The sequence below is a fragment of the Vicugna pacos genome, chromosome 25, assembly GCF_048564905.1.
Source record: "Vicugna pacos chromosome 25, VicPac4, whole genome shotgun sequence".
Classification (NCBI taxonomy): domain Eukaryota; kingdom Metazoa; phylum Chordata; class Mammalia; order Artiodactyla; family Camelidae; genus Vicugna; species Vicugna pacos.
Window position 1 is genome coordinate 13,920,559 of NC_133011.1, and position 15,786 is coordinate 13,936,344.

At 38.8% G+C, this 15,786-nt stretch overlaps 1 long non-coding RNA gene across 2 annotated transcripts; it reads left to right on the plus strand.

Annotated features, from left to right (window-relative positions):
- Positions 1–494: 494 nt before the first annotated feature.
- On the plus strand, positions 495–12,697 carry LOC140689122 (uncharacterized). Of its 2 annotated transcripts, none has more exons than XR_012064007.1 (2): positions 495–574; positions 12,573–12,697. It is a non-coding gene; the product is annotated as an uncharacterized lncRNA (long non-coding RNA). The 2 variants fall into 2 exon arrangements; XR_012064006.1 differs by lacking the exon at positions 495–574 and adding an exon at positions 7,342–7,485.
- The last annotated feature ends 3,089 nt before the right edge of the window (positions 12,698–15,786 follow it).

A 15,786-nucleotide genomic window follows, 5' to 3' on the forward strand; every position in this document is an offset into this window, starting at 1 on the left:
ATCAGACTATCTTAGAGTGGGCCCGGGGTTTTTTGGCAAAGCAGCCCTAGGGTATTCTCTGTTGTCCTCCCTCGCGCACAACTGAGAATCATTCAATTGAGCAGAGACAGAATGAGAAGCTGTCTAATGCAGTCAACACCAAAATAAACAGATATATTCTGGTCGCAGAATTTATTGCACAGTTGGCCTTCAAAGTGCTGCCACCTAATATGTAACACATTTGAGCATTTAAAACTATTACAATTTTCAAATAATTCAGCATATGTTGTGTGGTCAGGCCACTGAAGGTGGCTGTCCTCTTGCTCTCTGTACATCCCCTCGTACCTGCCTCACCTGTATCCCATTCACACGCTGACCTTCCTAGTACTTGCCCCAGGCTCCAGGTAGTGATTGTTCTCATCAAAGAGGTGGTGAGGGGCGTGTCCCTCTGCTGGTTTCCCTGGTAACCAATGAGCAACCCTGACGTCAATTCCCCCTGTAACTGCTAACCTCCCCTTGCCCCCAGGAGCGGAGACTGCTGCCCTGTCCTGCCTGCACACGGTGGGGAGTCGCTCCAGGACCTTGCTTCAGACATGTAAGCTCCCCTGATCCTTTAAACCCCTGATGTCTCTTTTGCTGACTCTGGGCTCTTCAGTCTTGAAGTTAAGCGAGCATAGGTCTTGTAGGCCAGCGAGGTGCAGCCCAAGATACATGTTTTAATGTTGAAATTAAAACTAAAAATTAAGTCATAATGGAATCTGTAAACCACATTTGAAAATCTTTTAATCAGGTGGAACCATCTCATTTTCAGGCAAAACTCAAGGTCAGAGATTTTTTCAAGTACCAGATTTTAAGACCCCAAAGTTACAAAGTTAATGGTAACAGCCAGAGACAAGAGTCCTGTTTTCAGATTCCCTATACTCATCATGTTCCTTTCTCCACTAAAGCAGAAGGAAATACTAAGGCAAGCAGCTAAAACCCCAGCTAATTTTTCTCTCTCTCTGATACACTGAAGTCTAGCTGAAACATTCTCTGCAGGTAGGGAGAAGGGGGCGTGTCAGTCTCACGTGACCTCTGTAACAATTACGACCAACGCGGTGACTTAAGACAACAGGAATTTATTGTTTCACGGCTCTAGAGGCCAGAAGTCTGATACCAAGATGTCAGCAGGACTATGCTCCCTCCAGGGGTTCTGCACACATTTCTATATTTCTGTACCACATATATTTTTAAATAGAGTTCACACTGATATATCAGACTCTAACCTAGCACTTATGTTAACATTCATAACATAATCATAAAATAATATTTTCTTTAGTATACATTGATACGTTTTATTTCAATTTTTTAGAAAGTATTTTATTTTTAAAGGTGGTTTGTAACTGCAACTGTTTTATAGATCCACTTGCATATAAGAATTAACTTATTTCTTAATAACTAAATGTTTTTAAGTATACAATTATTCTTTTAATGCTCCTTTTTCACACTCACTAATGTCCCAATCTGGATAATAAATTCTAAAGTGACCCTGAAGTGAATGCATCTGTGCTCAGTGGACACTATGAATGCTGTGATTTAGAGCAAAGCCTCTCAAACATCAAGTTCTATACGAATCACCTGGGGAATCTTGTTAAACTGCAGACTCTGATTTAGTAGGACTGGGGAGTGGCTTGAGAGTCTGCATTTTTAACAAACTCCCAGGTGATGCCAATGCTGCAGGTGTGCAGACCGCTTTGAGTGACAAGGCTGAAGACAACATAGTTATTACGGGGAGGACCTTTTTGTGCAGTCATCCCACATCCTCAGTCCTACAGTGTTGCTTATTTCCTGTGCCCCAGGCCCCAGAATGCTTCATTTCTACTGAGTTCAATAACCACTAAGATTCCACTCAAGTCTGTAGCTCTTGTTTGTTAGTTTGTTTGTTTTCGTTTTTTGCAGGGGGGAGGTAATTAGGTTTATTTATTTAGTTGGTTTTTTCGATGGAGGTACTGGGGATTGAATCCAGGACCTTGTGCATGCTAAGCATGCGCTGTACCACTTAAGCTAAACCCTCCCCCCAAGTCTGTAGCTCTTTTCTTCAGTTCAACACCTATTTCAGTTTGGAAGTGGAAGATCGGGCTACCCAAGATGGCCGTTCTCTTGCTCTCTGTACATCCCTTGCTCCACCAGTCCCTGCACCACCCACACCCTACTTGCCTGACTGACCTTCCCTCTTAATCATAGAGCCTAATCAGTAAATGCCTGCATCCTTGCCCCCAGCCCCAGCTAGCGATTGTTCTAATCTTTAGATCAGAACCTCTCCACTATGATAGCTTATCAAAGGGGTGGTGAGAGGCATGCTCTACTGCTGGTTTCCCTGGTAACTGATGAGGCAACCTGACATCAGCTCCCCTTATAACTGGCAATCTCCCTCTCCCCTGGTATCAGAGACTACTGCCATGGTCTGCCTGCCATGCACAGTGGGTGGGGTGTCACTCCAGGACCTTGCTTCAGACATGCAAGATCCCCCAGTCCATTAACCTCTGATATCTCTGTTGCTGACTTCTGGCTCTTTCTTCGGGCTTGAGGCTGGGCAAATACAGGGCTTGCAGGCCTGCGGGGAGCAGCCCAACAGGAGGATTGTCCATAATACAAACAAGGCAAGTTTGTTATCAACTTATAAATTATGCTGGCCTTATTTGATAGGTGGCAATAGGAAGATGTCCTTTTCACCCTCTTTTTATTCTTTGTACATAGTTTAGAGAATAGAGAAGAACTTTAGAACTCATTATTTGCCAGACCGCATTCATGTTTCACTTACACATGACAGCCGTCTCACTGTGAACTTTCCCATTTTCAATTTAGTATTAATTTTGATGAGCTTTTTAACCCAAGGAAAACACTTGTGGAGTCTATTACAAGATCGGTGGACTCACACTGTGATCAGAGGCAGATGCTTAAGGGAGTAGTGGAGTTATTTGTGATTCCTGACCGTTCCTGGTGGCGGGTAGGGTGGGCGTGGGGAGAGGGTGAGAGCGAGGGGGAGCGGAGTAAATATGTAGACGGCTGCAGTCTCAGGGCCATCTGTGCCAGCCGCATGCCTCAAATCTCAAACAGAAACAGTAGGAAAGCAAATGTTACTAGTTGATTTCAATATTGTGTTCTTCAAAATTATTTATGTTTCACTCTTTCATTCCCTTATTCATTCATTCATTCATTCATAATTACATTCCAATTTTGAGTTCTTACTCTGACATACGCTTCATGATGGGCACTGGGGACCAGATTTTTAAGAGACAGACCCTGTGTCCAGTTAGCTTTGGATAGAGAAATTCTCAATAGGGGATTTCTGCTGGGGAGGCAGAGGGTTAGAACCCTTGCTTGACTACTTTCTGACCCTAACCCTCTCTCTGCCTCTGAGCCTCTGCTTTCTGGCCATCACCAGTCAGCCTGTCTCTTGCCGTTGGTCTATTATTTGGGACTTCTTTTTCATTTTTGCTCTTTCATTGTGTGATACAGTATGTACTTAAAATGCGTATGTTAAAAAAATGTATTTCAGGATCTGAACTAGGAACATAGATTCCCAAGGTTAAGATATAATATAAATAATAATCTGCAGCTCTGATGTGAAGGGCCTTTCTCCTGGAAGAAAGTATAAGTAGATCTTCGATGACAAAAAACATACATCAGAGTGTTTCAAGGAGAGAAAACACATATTAATAGGCCTGCAACCAGGGAGAGTTTGGCCCATTAAAGGACTTGAAAGAAGTAAGAAAGGTGGTTGTTTTCAGAACAAGAAAGAGAAGCGCCCCCAAACGAGACTGCAGGGTTCAACGTCACTGTGAAAGCTTCCATGTTGTCACACAGTCAGCGTGATACCCAGGCGCTTTTCAGGGGATCAGGTGAGGCAACCAAGTACACCAGTGTCATCCATCAGGAGACCTGGTCCATCAGTGAGGAAAGCTTTCTAAGACACTTAGACACGTGGAAGTAAAATCCGGCTAGTGGAAATGAGGAGAGGCGACTGTGCAGAGTTTAGCTCTGTTCAGTTCATCATGTATTTACTGATCTTATTGATTAATCTTACTTGTGTGTCATTCAGGGTTGGATACGGGGACATGAGGATGAATATGGAGTCCTGGTCTTTGAAGACCTTTAGCCTCATACACACACACACACACACACACACACAGAGAGACATTTATATATACACTTATATGACAAATATATGTTTATTTAATATATATTTAGTATATATGACAAATACATGACATATGTGTGTATATATATGTATGTATACATCTTCAAAGATGACAAGTATGAAAGCATCCTGGCCCTTAAAGACCTTAGATTTACTTTAGTGTCGTGCATACATGAATTTAGTAATACATAAGTAAAGTATATATATATGTATGCGCTGTAATAGCTTAGGTGATGAGCCACTAATTGATAGAAAGAAAGAATAAGAAGCCAGTGATTTACCTCATAGGAAAAGGAACCTGTCCCCCATGGTCCAGGAAAGAAGGGAAAAGTTCTCCAAACTATTAGCGAAACATCTTCTGGAGACTCAGGAGGGCTGACCCTGGGAACAGGTTTCAGTTAGAGGATAAAGCTTCTGTCCTTACGTAAATGAGGAAGGCAGAAGGACGGACCCAAGGAGAACACTCTAGTTCTAAAGACCGAAGCATCAGGCCAGCTTGGCCAGCATCTTTAACAGGACATCTACCAGGCACAGCCGGCTGAGACAAGGGCTAGAAATAAGAACGCTGATGACACCTTTGTTACAGGAAAGACCACCTTTCACGCACGATATACATGACAATACAGACAGAAAAGAGAGGCTTGTTGGGAAACCTTACTCTCTTCTCAGTTCCTCGCTGAAAACCTCTGCCTGGGAGGAATGACAGAGTTGCCGCCGCCTGAGAGCTGATTTGGAAATGGAAGGGCTCCCTTTATCTCGGACCCCACGACTCGTGGAGGAATCACTGAAATCTGTTTCTCTTGCTGTTTTCCAAAGAGACTGACTGATCAAAGTTGTTTCCTTCCCAGAGGTGCCTTCCCCCCAGGGCGGGGATGGGGCGTGTCTCCGGGACACCCAGAGGACATTTATAGTCACTTCCCAAGTGGCTCTTGTTCTCTGGATTAAAAACAGAAATTATCTCTCAGCTGTCAATGTAACATCTTCCAGCAGCATGAAGTTCTGTCAAACAGAAATTGAAGATGAATAAAACGAAGATACACGCTCAGGATTATTCCTATTGTGAAGCAGCAGTGCTCTGTACTGACGACGCTACACCCTAGTAGTAGATTTTGGGAAATAGAGACATACTGGTTTTCTAAAAGCCCCTGTACACTTTGCCACGGGAAGCAGCGGTGATTGAATAGACTGACAAACGCTGTGAGCATATGCAATGAGCCAACTCCACAGCACTCCAGGGCAGGATTACAAATGATCTGTGTGCATTTGGTGGAGGTAATCATAATTCCACTGGTAATTTATGTTTGCATGAAAATGCAGTTTTTAACCATTGCTAGGATTTGGGGAGCCAGTGCAACCTGTTTCCATTTTGTCAAACTCCAGGGAATTTCAGTGTGTCAGTTCAGTAATAACGCATATCTGCATTATTTGATGGCTGGTTGTGAAGAATAAGTAACTCCTTTTTTATAGAGACAATATTTATAGAACCTGCCTGGTGTGTGCAAAACTGTTCATTATCCATCAGGTTTTATTCTAAATAGACACATACCCAAATTCAGGACAAAGGGAAGAAAGGCAAAGGAATAGAAAGGCTAGAAATGCCCTTCTCTTTAGATATGTCAGCAACACCTGAGGCAGGTTTTTAAAAAGAATTAAGGAGGGAAATTGTACTGAGGGCCAGTCAGGTGGCTTGAGTCTGAAAATGTCTTACGCTTGGAGAAGCAAGCAGGTGGTTAGGAAGATGAGGGAGAGAAGACATGGAGACAATGATAGAAAATCAGATACAGAAAGAATACGGACTAAAATGGAAGGTGTCAGGTAAAATTAAAGGCTTAAGAATTGGGAACAAATTCCAAATAATTATAAGGGCAGCAACCCTTAAGCTTCTTGGAGCCACACTCTGATTTTTTTTAGCTTGTTTTAGCATCTTTCTGGGGAAAAAAAGGATATTTTACTAGATTGGAAAGGAGGTCTATGCATAAAAGCTTACAAATCACTGATATATTGGATTTAAGGAATTTAAGTCCCTCTCTGTGGAATGGAAGGGAGATAGCACCCTAGTTTCAAAATTTAAACTCAGTGTCTTAGCGCTTTTGGCTGTGGCCAGTTGTAAGAAAAATATTGTACCTGGGGACCCTGGACGCAGTCTCTTTTTCTTTCTCACAACTGAAAAAAAAAGTTTCACAGTATAGTTGTTCCCCTTACTGTTACACACACTCTGATATTTTCTATTCTATCTACTCTATTCTAGGCAATTCTGTTTCATTTATAAAATGCTAGTCATGACCTTCTAAACTGATTTTATTACTTGTTTATGGATTGCAGCTTACAGTTTGAAAAACACTGTTTTAACTGACTAAAAGGTGACAAGTGCCAAGGGAAAAGGCGATGTATAGTTTCAATAGGCGAGGCGAGTTCTACGTCCAGCATCGACAAAAGGTTCGAGCGATGGGGAGGAATGGCTGACATTCAGAAAATTGACAGCAGGGGAACTGCGGGGAGGAGGATCAGAACGTCTGGTGAGATGCAGGCATAGATGAAATTTCTGTCCCTAAATGAAAGAAAATATTGTGTTAATTTAGGGGGAGAAAAAAGCTCTTAGTTGATTAAACAAAGGACAACTAATAACTGTTTCATACTTTGGTTTGTTGTTCTACAACTGAAGCCAAAGTTCTAAGAGAAACACTACCCTCTGTGGAAAGAGAAGAGAAAATAGGAGAGAAAAGATTTTGGAGAAAATGTTGATAACCTTACTGGGCCTTGAACAAGAAATAGTATTTCTATAACTAGAACAAATGTGACTTTTAAGATCATTTTAAAGAAAAGGTTTAGATCAGAAGGGTAACTGTCAAATTGGGTGGACAAATTTCTCATGTATTTTGTCCTTTAAAATTAATAAAAGCAACCACAGGGCAAGACCAGAAGGGAGGCACAGCCACTCAAGCTGAAAATCCTTCCAAAGGTGGTATCAAGTGTCTGGGAACAATTCAATTAACTAATCACAGATGGTTGCCAGATACGCCAACTAAACTTTCATCTCTCTAACAAATGTCACAGCTAAGAAAATATGAACTTCGGCAAATTGGGGGCGATTCCATGTGAAGGATAACTTCTGTTCTCATCATGATTTCATAGGAAACAGATAAGGAAGTACAATGTCACATGAGGGAAACTTCATAGCAATTAGAGTTGCCCCACAATGAGTGCTCAGCACGTTGGGAAAATGAGATTCCCGTTGCAGATGGCTCTGGGGAGTTGCTGTGCACGGGGCACCCTGAACTTGAGGATCTCCAGACCTGGCAGGACTCAGGGCACCAAGACCTGAAAAGGTGAATATTTAGAAATTGATAATAATTCAACAAGTCAGTTAAACTGAGGCTTATCATCAAGTTAGTATGTTCCATAAATATACCCCACAGGTCTAGTTGCCTAGCTCTTTCCTCTTATTAGAGAGTCTCTTACTATTGGATTTTGTTCTTCATCCTCTGGGGAATTGGCATAGTGAGTGGTATGAATGTTTGCCATTGTGTCAGTGGTTGTTAACTATTTTTTGAGTAACAGAATCCTTTGAACTGATTAAAATTTCTTCATAAAAAAGAATATATAGACAATCGTACAATTTTTCTCAGGCAGTTTGAAGTTTCAAAAACCCTGCAATCCATCCACAGACAGCTAGAGCGTAAATCTAGGTTGTAAAATACTTTGATGTATTTGATCTAGTATGAAAATCCAGCTTTTCTACTGTTTTGACTGCTTAGAAACTAAAAGAACTTGAAGCTCTCACTTGGGAGTTGCGTGGGCAGAATGAGGAATCGAACTTACAAATGTTTCCTATAGTTGTCATTACAACTCACTGGCCCATATACTTTACCTTACACAGTTAAAAGCATACATGGCAGATTTAGTCTAACTTCTAAAAGGAACTCAAAAACCTCTGTATATTTCTGGATTTTCTTAAACAAAAATTCAAATTTCTGGATTTTCTTAAACAAAAATTCAAACAATTTTTTGACAGAAAGTGTTTCTTTAACCCAAGTTATTTTTTATCAGCCCAAGGTAGTATTTGATAGGAAAATTAATGAATAGGCAGGCTAATAAATGATTAGAAATCTCTGTAATGAGGGCTAAATGAAATGGCTGTTAACTACCTGGTGAATCACGCCCAAGAATCCCCATTAGGTTTGGTTGATGTCTCCAGAATTGGCTTTTCCCAAAAGGAAGAAGAAGATAAATTCAAAGTCCCCTAGAGGACTCTAGACTTGGTGTTTCCAAGACAAAAACAATCTTCAGGTATGAAAACATATAACTACCCTCCTTTCTTAATTTCCAGTAAGAGCAAAAAACCCATTCAGTGCATCATCAGATCCCATCTTAGAGAGGAAGTGTTTGGCTTGATTAATATCTGATAAAGGATGAAAGCCCTATTTATCTTGGTTCCCAGGGTCACTAGATTTCCTTCCTTGCCCTGAAACTGGAGTGGTTTGATATTGCAGATACACAGTAGCATCATGAGGTGTGGGACCCATTGCTCTGTATCAGTTACGAACATCCACAATACAAACCGTGCCTGGACCTTAGAAACAAAGTTAGCAGATTCCAGTTAAATGCAATAAATACTAAAATTCCATTTAGGCTTTTGGATGCAGCTTTACAGTTATTCTGCCTACGCAGAAGCAATAGAAGAGAGGAAGAAGTGTAACTCCCTTCTTCACTGTCTGGAAGGATGAGATCCTCTTGTATATCTCTGATCCTCATATATATTTCTGTCTGTCTATTTATATAATATATATTTACATATATAAAGAGATATATAATTTAAAATGCTAAATAACTTGTTTTTTTTATAGTGTACACCTTATAACATCTGGAGAGGGTGACCCCCAAACTATTTGACCTATAAGGAGTATGCTATCTACATAATACTACAAATTAAAAGAGGATAAAATGTTTTCTTATTGTCCCCTACTACTGGAAAATGATTTCAGTGGCAGAGAAACAAGCAATTTCATAGATAAATACTTGTTATTCGATTATGACTATATTTGCTAACACACAAGTCAATATCAAGAAAGAAGAATGCCTTGCAACAATAAAACCCAGGTCTCTTTCTCAAAGTGAGACACAGAGCTGAGTTAGAAACACCATTACACTAAATCAAATTCAGTTCAAAGAAAGCAGATATCTCAGAGGTTTTTTTTTTTTTAATCAGGCAAAAAGACACAAAAATATTTTATTTTCAGCATTTTAAGAAGATAGGAAAGCAAAAATATTGTCTGGGTACGTCTAAGCAATTTAGTGTCCTTTAAAAGACAAACTGCTGAGCTTGGAGGTGACCTGGCACTGCAGGGTTGAAGACCATTTTGAAGATGCTCCCAACTGTCAGTCCCAGGAGAGATGTGATGTAGTCTTTGATAAGAATAACGGATTTGGCTCATTACCTGCTGAAAACATCTGTTGTGAGACGGAATGTCCTCTAAGCAACAGGGAAATTTCAACTTCCTTCAAAATTGGCAAGGGTGCATTGGTGAAGTTAATACTTATTACCCACAGGAAGTAAGAAACAATCTAATATAAAAGCCTTCTAAGGGATTACCTAATTTTAAAAACAACCATAAAAATCCAGGTCAGGCTTCTGAGAGATGCAACTAATATCAACAAACACCTTTTGAAATGAATTGTGGAATCACTCCCCATAACAGCAGCTTCTAAGAATGAAATCAAGAAAATGACTCAATGATCTTTCTGAGTCTCAGCCTTTCTGTCCTGTCAAATGCCACCCAGGCTCCTTGTTTCTTTACTAATTTGTCTTTAACTCACAATTTAAAGGAACGTATTGCTGGAAATGCTCTCATCAAAATTCAGCATGATAAAATCACAAGATAGTTTCCTAGGTAGAAATATCCTTAGGGGATTTCAAAAATTGTCAGCAAAAACCTCAAAATAGCAAATTGAAGGTTTGAGCTCACATTTTATAGATCAACATATTAATGGGAATGATTCTGTTAAATTACTATTTCTGATAGTGACAACAGTTTTATCCCACTCATCTGTGCACACTGAAATAACACCTTCTTTGATTAGATTCATTAAGCACAATTTGCATTTTAAAATACCAGTTCTAGGTATAAGATAGCAGGTTCTAAAAGCTAATCAGTAAAGACTCTTGAGGAGTCTGTCTCCATTATTTGGATGGGTAGAATTTCTTCTTGTTTTTAGTAAATTAACTCACCATTGTAGAGTTTCCTGAAATGATAATATGATTGTTTTAAGGTTATAATGCTTTCAAGTTACTCAAACATTTTTTGATTGGTATTCTCATGCATAAAAGCAGAGTTTGGTAAGAAATGGTGTCTAAGGTTTCTTTTAGCTAGGCTTACCGTGAAATTTATCATTCAGACGGGATGTTTTGACAGTAAAATAGGGTGCCATTAATAATTACCCTGGGAAAACAGCTAAAACTGAGATTGTCCCAGGCAAAGCAGTATCATTGTCCATTGGTATTCTGAAATAAAATTCATATTTTAGAGCAAAGGCAAGAAAAATTTAAACACAAAAACTTCTCTGCCCTTTGGCAGCCTCTCTCCCCTCACTCTGTCTTGTGTATCTGCTTCCTGCATCTACCAAACCTCCCACCTTGGCAGGAATACCTGCTCACCCATGAAGAGCCACGTTCTTCTAGCATCAACATGGTGACTCCTTAAAAGATAACATTCCTTCTTGATCTTATAAGGGATCACATGACCTACCATGATGATGCTTCAATCTGAATTATGTAAACTGTCAATAATTCATCGTTTGATGTACAGCCCTCTGTCTCATAACTGTGCCTTGATCTCTGATGGGGAGAGCCATTCTCAGAGCTTTCTGAAGTACTCTTCCCAGGTTACAGTCCTCAAATTTGGCTTGAATAACACGTTCCATTTCTTCCCTAGATCAACTGATTAATTTTTTTGTAGACAGTATCCATGGGGGATTGGTTTCAGGGGCCCCTGCACATACCAAAATTAGAGGATGCTCAAGTTCCTTATATAAAATGGCACATGGTATTTTCATATAACCTATGTGCATCCCCCCATATACTTTATTATTTTTTAGTTGAGGTATAGTTAGTTTATAATGTTTCATCGATTTGTGGTGTACAGCCTCATGTTTCAGTCATACATATACATATATTCTTTTTCATTATATGTTACTATAAGATATTGAATGTCACTCTATATGCTATACAGTAGAAACTTGTTGTTTATCTATTTTATATGTAGTAGTTAGTATCTGCGAGTCTTGAACTCCCAATTTATCCCTTTGCACCCCCTTTCCCCACCTCGTAACAATTTCTATGTCTATGAGTCTGTTTCTGTTTTATAAATAAGTTTCATTTGTGTCTTTTTTTTTTTAGATTCCACATATAAGTGATATCATATGGTATTTTTCTTTCTCTCCTCCTCCCATATACTTTAAATCATCTCTAGAATTAAAAAGACCACAAATAACAAATGTTGGCAAGAATGTGGAGAAAAGGGAACCCTAGTTTACTGCTGGTGGGAATGTAAATGGTATGATCACTATGGAATACAGTGTGGAGATTCCCAAAGACAAATCTAAAAATAGAACTACCATATGATCCAGCACTTCCGCTCCTGAGTATATATCTGAAGAAAATGAAAACACTAGTTTGAAAAGATACATCCACCCTAATGTTCATAGCAGCATTATTTACAATAGCCAAGATATGGAAGCAATCTAAGTGTCTATATGAACAGAGGAATGGATAAAGAAGATCTGGTATACATAAACAATGGAAAATTACTCAGCCACAGAAAATAATGAAATTTTGCCATTTGCAACAATATGAATGGAACTGGAGGGTATTACGCTTAGTGAAATAAGTCAGAGAAAGACAACTAATGTATGCTATCACTTATAGGTGGAATCGAAAAATAAAACAAATTAATGAATAAAACAAAACAGAAACAGACTTACAGATATAGAGAACAAACTTGTGATTACCAGTGGTGAGAGCGAAAGGGGAAGGGGCAAGATAGGGGTAGGGGACTAAGAGGTACAAACTACTATGTGTAAAATAAATAAGCTACAAGAATGTACTGTGCACCAGAGGGAAACATAGCCAATATTTTACCATAACTTTAAATGGAGTGTAGTCTATAAAATATTGAATCACTGTGTTGTACACCTGAAACTAATATAATATTGTAAGTCAGCTGTACTTCAATTTAAAAAATAATGAAGTAAATAGTAGACATAAACTGAAAGAAATACCCAGTACAACATAAATGCTGTATAAATCGTTGTAAATACAATGTAAATACTATGTAGAGGGTTGCCAGCAAGTGGAAAATTCAAGTTTTGCTTTGGGGAACTTACTGGAATTTTTTATTTTGAATATTTTCTATCCCAGGTTGGTTGAATCTGCAGATGTGGAACCTGTGGATACAGAGGGCCAGCTGTCCGCATAGTCAGTCTCCTTGCCTTCAGCCCACCCATCTTTAGTTATTTTCAAGTATATAAAAGAGCTTGAACTGCTTTGGGTCAATCACAAGTCATTAACATTAGTAAAGGTAAATAATTTTATGTGTGAATTGTGTGCTTCTAAAGGGATTTGAAAAACCCCACAAGTTTTTAATCTTCTTCTAGATGTAATTATCTTTGAAATGTTTGCAACCTCAGTTTGCTTAGCAAATCTACTTTTGTAATGATAAAAGAAGAGAGAAGGCCAGAGCAGGTCCTTCTGGTTCTAAATTTTAAACTAAATTAGCCTAAATTCCATAGAAGGGGTTCCCCACTTTCAAACATCACATTAAATAAACAGGCTTCAAGGCTCCCTAAATCTAACGGCCCAAGAGTCTAATCAGTGTCTTTTGGGTCTTCATTTCCTGAATCATCATAGTTTCTTTTCAAGTTATTTGGAAGCGCAGAGCAAGGGGAAGAGAATGAACTTTGGCTCATTAAATATTTTATTAAAAATACTTATTCAGAACATATGTTATAAGTGCTATGCTAGTGTGCACGATAAAAACTATTTCAACAGTGTCTTGTAGAAGAACAGCGGCAGGGATGGGGGTACGAGATGTAACTGTAAACCCAAATTCAGTATAGCAAAATGAGTGCAGCAGTGGAGATCTGATACCTCCCTGTGTCTTATCCTCACTGTCCTGTTAATCTTGCTTCACCTTCTCTCCCTTTCAACTGCCGTCACCCTGATCCAAGCCTCCCTGGCCATTGCACTAACACCCTAACTTCCCTTAGTACATCCATTCAGTGCCACCTTCTAAACTCACCAACCCATTCTTCTTTACTCTGTAATCTAAATTACTTTTAAGATGGAAATCTGATTACTTTTGAGATGGAAATCTTTCAATAGCTTCTCCTTAGTTTTTAGGATAGAGATAAAATCTGCCAAACTATCCTCTCTCATTCCCCTTCACCTTTGCATTATGCCACCCAATAATGTTAAATACCTTTATTTATCAGCTATTCCCTTTGAGTGAACATCATTTCTTTAGATTTTAGCCTACACATCACTTCTTCTGAGCAATCTCTGATCTACTAAACCAAGGTAAATTCTACTTCCATTCTATGTCATTACATGTTTCACATTCTAAATTTTTAGATAATCTTCCCAGTGGAGAATGCAGAGTCTGAAATCTTGACTGCCATCAAGGCTGGCTTCTTGGGCAGAGAAACTGCAGCAACACAGAGCCCTATGCTTCAAAGGGTCCTGAGTTTGGTTTGATGCTGTGCTGTCACTGTCCTGAAATTCTTAATAATTTTCAAACAAAGGATCCCACATTTGCATTCTGCACTGGGCCCTGCAAATTATGGAGCTGATTCTGATGGTTGCGTTAGCCACAGCATTTAATACAGTAGCTAAAATTCAACAGGCACTTAATAGACATGTGTAGGTTTAATGGAAGATTGAATGAATTACCCATATCTCAGTTTTCTTCCTCTGAAAACATAAAACATTTTGGTATTAATTTAGTTAGTCATTAAATATTTTTCGCCATCAGTTCTATTGCAGGTCTCCAAAATGTGTCAGGGTTACATCATGATCTGATGCTCTATGTATTTTCTGTGATTCCCCCCCACCCTGTTTCTATTGATCTGCTGGTTTCCCCAAGGCCATTTCTCCCTCGCTCATCCCACAGAGCAATAGCAAAACAATTTAAAGTGCCATTAGCCTAAGTGAGTGATAGATTCAATGCAAATTTACAGAGGTAAAGTTTTCCTCTCAAAGACTAAATTAAACTAAAGCTGGGCAAGGAATGAGAAAAAAAAAGATACTTGATTGGAGAAAAATTAGTGCGTAAGTACAGGTGGGGGGGACTCCAATATTCTGTTTGCACAGAGTTGATTCAGTTATTTATTAAGTATATCTTAGATAATTATATATATTTAATGAGTTTTTTCCTACAAAATAAGGGCATTTGGCAACAGGCGAATTATTTTACCCCATTCTAAAATTCTATCCCAAACAATTTGATTGTTGAAAATCAAAACTAATAGTAAAAAGTTAAACAAAAGCTACATTTTATGGTGCATTCCACTGTACTCTTCTTTTTGGGAGGAACAGAAAAATCAAGTCTTTTCAATAGATATCTAATAAATGATTTGTTCCTATATAAGACATATAGCTCTGGTAAGTAAAACACAGAAAGAAAGGAAAAAGGATCAAATTCTATCTGGCTGAGTGAAAACTGATCTTAAAACATTTTCCATGTGCTCATTAAGAGGATTAACAATAATAACTTCCATATCCTGGGGAATCAAAGTGGATTTAGACTTGAGGTCTGGCGGGTGGTCTATAGAAAAAGGCTTGAACGTTTTTGACGGGAGCGCCACTGATGGAGAGAAATAGAGCTTGTGATAAAAAGCCCCCAATTATAGTGAAATCTTAAGTCATTAGGTCTAAAGCAAGCAAAATGAAGATTGCCCAAGATAGGGAAAATTTGGTTTTGAATTTTTTTTCTGATAATAAAAAGTATGGGACTTAGACCATTTTTTAGATTTTGGTATAAGACTCGATTCTTGCCTAGATACTTGGTAAATTTGTCACTAATACTTCTTCCCCATTTTTACATGTTGTTTCTGAGCCTTTTAAAATTCTCTGCTTCCTAACTCTAAAGTTTCTTCTCTATTTCAGTTCTACATACAAACCTCTCTAAGCCTCAACTATCTGTAATTCTGTAACATTGAGGAGAGCTACCATATCTTTGCAAAGAAATTTTATAAGATACTCTGTATAAAGCACATTGTCTGGTATATGGTTAACAATTTATTAAATCTTAACTATTGCTACTACTGCTACTACTATTGCTGCTATTATTAAGCTCATATATAATATCCTGAGAAGCTATACTTTATATAATACAAATAGGTTTGGTCTCAGTTCTCTCTTACTACAGAGTGCTTTAGGTTTGACTCCCAGGACACTTACAATTAGGCAAGGTGGCAGAGATATTTAGTATTCATAGATTTTTCATATGCTCCTCCACTATTTTTTAAGAAATATTCTCCACTGAAATAACTTTTGATTTAACTATGGCCCCATATAGCCTACGGCCATGTCCAGTCTAGACGGTGGGAAAGGGTGTGGAGAGCAGCACCCAAGC